The sequence below is a fragment of the Chenopodium album genome, chromosome 1, assembly GCF_948465745.1.
Source record: "Chenopodium album chromosome 1, dcCheAlbu1.1, whole genome shotgun sequence".
NCBI classification, from domain to species: domain Eukaryota; kingdom Viridiplantae; phylum Streptophyta; class Magnoliopsida; order Caryophyllales; family Amaranthaceae; genus Chenopodium; species Chenopodium album.
In genome coordinates, this window is record NC_137834.1 from 45,429,105 (window position 1) to 45,434,268 (window position 5,164).

At 38.8% G+C, this 5,164-nt stretch overlaps 1 non-coding gene across 1 annotated transcript; it reads right to left on the reverse strand.

Annotated features, from left to right (window-relative positions):
* Positions 1 to 1,554: 1,554 nt before the first annotated feature.
* Positions 1,555 to 1,661, reverse strand: LOC145566425 (small nucleolar RNA R71). The gene has a single exon (XR_014095419.1). It is a non-coding gene; the product is annotated as a small nucleolar RNA R71 (small nucleolar RNA).
* Positions 1,662 to 5,164: the final 3,503 nt, after the last annotated feature.

Here is a 5,164-nt window from a genome sequence, read left to right on the forward strand (position 1 = left end):
CTTGGATTTGGATTTGTATTTCCACATTGGTTCAATCAAGCTTGGATTTCTTCATCTTCAATCATTAATATTAGTGAGAATCTCTTGTTTTTTTTCATCTCTTTACTTGTTTGTCTTAGATTCATTTTTTATTGTTTGATTTCTTTGGATTTGGATTTGAATTTGATATTGTAGTTTATATTGTTTTCTCTTGATTTTGATTTAGAATGATTATCAATGCAATTTCTAGTGATTTGTTCTTGAGTTACACCATGATTAGTGAGTAGATTAGATGCTAGGGAGAAAGGGAAGCATGCTTGATTGATGATTTGTTCTAGTTGATGATCATTGATTGATTGAATTGTTGTAATTAAATTGGTTGACATAGTTTTGCATGTGATTAATTAGATTAGGAGTGATCAACCTATAAGATTAATCTAGATTGCATTGCAATTCTTAATGACATGAACCATCAATTTGAGAAGTGCTTTAATAGATTGATTTTGATTGTGATTTTCCTTGATTAGCCATTCATAATGACCCCTAGCTTGGCTTATAGGAGATAGGTTTTGGATTCTTTTGATTGCTACTACTGTTTGTTCTTTGAAATGCTTGAATCAATTGAATGAACTATCAATTAGCATGATTATTGAACTTGCATGCAAAACCTATATCCCTAGTGTTTAGCATCTTGAATTACTTAATCAATCTAGCTTTTGTTACCATAGTAGCAACCATTTTCTCACTACAATCTTTGAAGTAGCTTTACTTAGACTATAGTTAGTACCTACTCACTCCGTTGGGTTCAACCCTTGACTTTCCATGTACTAGTATTAGGTTGGTCGAGTGTTACTAATTTAGTTTGGCTTTTGGGAAGGGTAGATAATGACCTACATTTTCCTCTTGTCAAAATGGCGCCGTTGCCGGGGAGATGATATTGGTTCTTTGATTTAGTTGTTTAGTCTACTTCACTTTAATTGAAAAATACAAAAATATTTTGTTTCTTTAGGCTACATTTGTAGCCGTGTTACTAATATTTTCATTGAGTTTTGCATGCGTAGAGCTCGTGATCGATCCATTGTGCCTTTTGACCAAGAAATCGAAAGGATACTCTCAAGGAGCAGAATTGCAAATCGGTCCTTGGACTTTAGTTACTCAAGCGAAGAAGGATTTGTAGAAGAAGAACTAGGTATGGGAGAAAACCCGAGAGTTGTCTTGAAAGAGTTGGGAATTCCCGGTGCGTATAAGTTTGAGAGCGGCATAGCTCCACCTACAACATCGACAAATCATTTTGAAATTATGCCGGCTATGATTACCATGATGGAGAGGAGGCAATATAGCGGAGCTAAGAATGAGAGTCCGTTGAATCATCTTAAAGAGTTCGAGAAGTATTGCAATACTATCAAGGTAAACGGAGTTTCTCAAGAGTTCATTCGGCTAAAGTTGTTTCCCTTTTCTCTCATAGGCCGATCCTTGGAGTAGTTGGACAAGGAGGTAAATCCAAACTCCCTAAGAACATGGGACGAAGTCACCAAGGAATTGTTGTCCCGGTTTTACCCACAAAAGAAAACGGCGGAGGTTAGAGCTTTGATTCAAGGGTTCAAGCAAAGGCCTAATGAAAGCCTTTATGAAGCATGGGAGAGGTATATAGAGTACCTAAGGGAGTGTCCCCACCACGGAATTCCAACCTATCAAGTCATTCAAATTTTCTATGGTGGCCTAAGTCCCCAAGGCAAGTCATGCCTAGATGGAGGAGCCGGTGGTCCCATCATGAATAGGACGGAAGAAGAATTGGTGGACATTATTGAGGATGTGGTGAAGTACTATAGAGATTGGTAATATGGTGAGAGGGATTCAACTAGAAAGAGTAGCTCTTCGGTGTACTTTATAGACCATCTAAATGTGATCAACAACCTATTCTCACAAATGACAAACTTGGGAAAAGAAGTGACCGCAATCAAGGCTAAATTGGAAAGCTATTCTTCTTCTCAAGCTTCGAATCTTCCCTCCCAATTTAAGGGAAGAAGTACTCTTTCTAACTCTCAATCCCCTCCCTCCTCAAATAATATGCCTAGTGGTTGCTTGTTTTGTGATGCATGTGGATCTTATGATCATGACTCTTGTAATTGCCCTCATGCTTTTCCAGAATGTGGTGATGATTTTGATAACAATGAAAGTGAGCATGTGAACTATGTGTCAAATAATATTAAAGTGCAAAGGTTTGATAATCAAAGGGGTCAATGGAATAGGAATTACCAAAACCAAGGTAATTTTGACAACTATAACCAAGGTGGTGGTTATAGGAACCAAGGGAACCAAGGATCTCGTGGTAACTATAACAATCAAGGTTATAGTAGCCAAAATCAAAACCAAAATTATAGTAATCAAAATCAAAGTTATGGAAGTCATAACCAAGGTAGTGGTAGCCCTAATCAAGGTTATGGTCAAAATCAAAATAGGGTTAATTGGAACAATCAAGGTAGGGGCAATTTTCAAAATAATGCTCAAAGGGGTCCCCCACCCAGATTTGTTCAAAAACTCAAGGTGAAAATTCCTATTCACAACCTTCTTCTTCTAGTATTAATTTGGAGGAAATAATTGAAAATGAAACCAAGTTGTTGAACACATACATGGCCGTTAGTGACAAGAAATTCAATGAAGTAATGAGTCATAATAAGATGCTTGAAAACCAAATTTCTTAACCTGCCAATGCTTTGAAAGACCATGCTAGTCCTTCTTCTCTACCTTCCCTAGGCTTAGATCCAAAAAGACCCGTGAACGCTATTGTTACAAGGAGTGGTAAGGTTCTTGAGGAGAATTTGCCTAGGAAGAGTGGTATTAAGGAGGGTCCTAAGGAAGTCTTGGTTGAGGATGAGAGAATGGTGCATCTTTGAGTGAGGTTGTGATTGAGACACCTAGAGAGGTAAGAGTGGAGAAAGAGATTGTGAAACCCAAGCTTCTATATCCACAAAAATTCATGAGACATAAGTTGGATGAACAATTTGGATGATTTATTGACATGCTTAAGCAACTTCACCTTTCTTTACCCTTCATCGATGTGATTGTCCAAATGCCCAACTGTGCCAAATTCCTCAAAGACATTTTGAGTGGTAGGAGGTCTTGTGATGTTTTGGAGACTATCAACTTGACCGAGAACTGCAGTGCAATCATCATGAACAAAATGCCACCAAAGTTGAAAGATCCCGAAAACTTCTCTTTCCCTTGTGCTATAAACAAGATGCAAATTGATAATGCCTTATGTGACTTAGGAGCTAGTGTTAGCCTAATGCCATATTCGTTTTATCAAAGACTTGATCTAGGGGAACTCTTACCTTCCAACATTACCTTGCAACTAGCCGATAGGTCAATCATGTTTCCAAAAGGTACAGTGGAGGATGTTCCATTGATGGTTGGGAAGTTTGTGTTCCTAGTGGATTTTGTTGTACTTGAAATGGATGAAGATGTTACCATTCCTATAATTTTAGGTAGACCCTTTCTTGCTACCTCGGGTGCTATGATAGATGTCAAGAGTGCATAGATTTCGCTTAAGGTAGGAGATGAGGTCATTGAATTCGATTTGAATGAAAGCACGAAGTATCCATGTTCTTCTCGAGAAAATTGCATGATGATTGATTCTGTTGATCATGTTGTGTCTTCCATGCATGAGCACTTGTTCACCTCTAACGATGCTCTTGAGAATGTTTTGTTGAACAAGGATAAGATAGGTGCACCATGCAAGGAAATGGCATTGTATGAGAAATTGCTTAATGGAAGAATGGAGTAAGTGGATGAGAAAATGTGCTTGAAGATCTCAAGACAAGAAGCTTTGCAAGCGGCCGCGACAAAATAAGGTAAAGGTGTGCCTATGGTAGAGCTCTAAAATCTACCATCACACCTTAGGTATGAATTCTTAGGCCCAAATTCCACTTACCCTGTAATTATTAGTGCAACCCTTGAGTGAAAGCCAAGCTTAAGCGTTATGTGGTGTCTTGAGAAAGCCCCAAGGTGCTTTGGGCTATACTATTGATGATCCAAAGGGTATAAGCCCCGCTTTGTGTACACACTACATAACGCTTGAGGAAGGCACCCTTCCTTCTATTGAACGACAAAGAAAGATACATCCCCAAATGGGAGAGGTGGTGAAAAAAGAGATCACCAAGATTTTAGATGCGGGAATCATATTCCCCATCTCAAGCTCTAGGTGGGTCTCTCCCGTTCATGTCGTTCCTAAGAAGGGGGGTATGACCGTAGTTAAGAATGAGATAGGTGAGCTTATTCTGACTAGGACGGTCACCGGTTGGCGGATGTTTATAGACTATAGAAGTCTAAATAAATCAACCAAGAAGGATCACTTTCCCCTTCCATTCATTGATCAAATGCTTGAGAGACTAACAAGGCACAATGTCTATTGTTTCCTTGATGGCTATTCGGGATTTTTCTAAATCCCAATCCACCCCGACGATCAAGATCGAGAAGACAACATTCACATGCCCCTATGGGACCTTTTCTTATAGGAGAATTCCTTTTGGCCTTTGTAATGCTCCCGCAACTTTCAAAAGGTGCATGATGAGCATTTTTAGAGACATGTTGGATGAAGAAATGGAGGTGTTTATGGATGACTTCTCCGTAGGTGGGGTTTCATTTGAAGAGTGCCTTGTGAATCTTGAGAAATGTTTGGCAAGGTGTGTGAATGTTAATCTTGTCTTGAATTGGGAGAAGTGTCACTTCATGGTGGAGGAAGAAATAGTGCTTGGACACAAAATCTCTCATTAAGGGATAGAGGTGGATAAGGCCAAGATTGAGGTTAATGAGAATCTTCCACCTCCCTTGAATGTCAAGGGAATGATATCATTCTTAGGACATGCGGGCTTCTATAGAAGATTCATTAAAGATTTCTCACTCATTGCCAAGCCCCTTAATAAACTTCTTCAAAAATATTTTGAATTTGTGTTTGATGATAAATGCTTGGAGGCATTTAACAGGTTGAAGAAGGTTCTAATCTCTACCCCCATTGTTCAAGCCCAAAGATGGGATCTAGCCTTTGAATTGATGTGTGATGCTAGTGATTGGCCAATTGGAGGTGTTTTGGGACAACGTGTGGACAAGAAGTTTTATGTGATTTATTATATGTCCAAGACACTAAATGGGGCTCAAAAGAATTACACAACAACGGAAAAGGAATTTT